Consider the following 653-nt stretch of genomic DNA (forward strand, 5'->3'; position numbering starts at 1 on the left):
TTTTTTCTTTTTGTTTTCTTTTTTCTGTTTTCTTTGTTTTCTCTTCTTCAGTTTTCTTTGTTTTCTTGTTTTTGCTTTTCTCTTTTTCCTTTTTTTCCTTTTTTTCTTTTTTTTTCTTTCTTTTGTCTTTATTCTATCCACCAAAAACCCTAAACCCTAAACCCTAACCCCTAAACCTTCTATCACATACCGACCCCCAACCCTCCCCCCACCCCCCAACCCCTAAACCCCAAACCCTAAACCCTAAACCCTAAACCCTAAACCCTCAAAAAAAAATGTTTATGAATTCAGGAAACTATTTGGTGGCGATATGTCCTCGGAGTTCATCTCCTTCTTCTCAATTACTAATTCATAATATAAAAAAACAAAAAACAATAAAACCACTAAAAAAAGCAGGACCAGGTCACCTGAAAGATGCTGTATTTCACCCCACACAACCCTGGCTTATTGTTGCTTATAATAAAGGCATCAGGTAGGGTTTAGGGTTTAGGGTTTAGGGTCTAGGGTCTAGGGTTTAGGGTTTACGGTTTGAGGGGAGGGTTTGGGGGGTACGGGGTGAGTAGGGTTTGGGGGGTAGGGTTTGGGGTTTAGGGTTTGGGGTTTAGGGTTTAGGGTTTGGGGTCTAGGGTTTAGGGTTTAGGGTTTAGGGTTTG

At 40.4% G+C, this 653-nt stretch overlaps 1 protein-coding gene across 1 annotated transcript in view; it reads left to right on the plus strand.

Moving 5' to 3' along the window:
• EMH_0056220 (ribosome biogenesis protein BOP1, putative) overlaps window positions 1-653 on the plus strand; it is a gene marked incomplete at both ends in the record, with an annotated part of 7,955 nt that overhangs the window by 6,211 nt on the left and 1,091 nt on the right. The gene's annotated exons all lie outside the window — the stretch shown is intronic.

This window comes from Eimeria mitis, genomic scaffold, assembly GCF_000499745.2.
Source record: "Eimeria mitis Houghton genomic scaffold, Emh_scaff2609, whole genome shotgun sequence".
NCBI lineage: Eukaryota > Apicomplexa > Conoidasida > Eucoccidiorida > Eimeriidae > Eimeria > Eimeria mitis.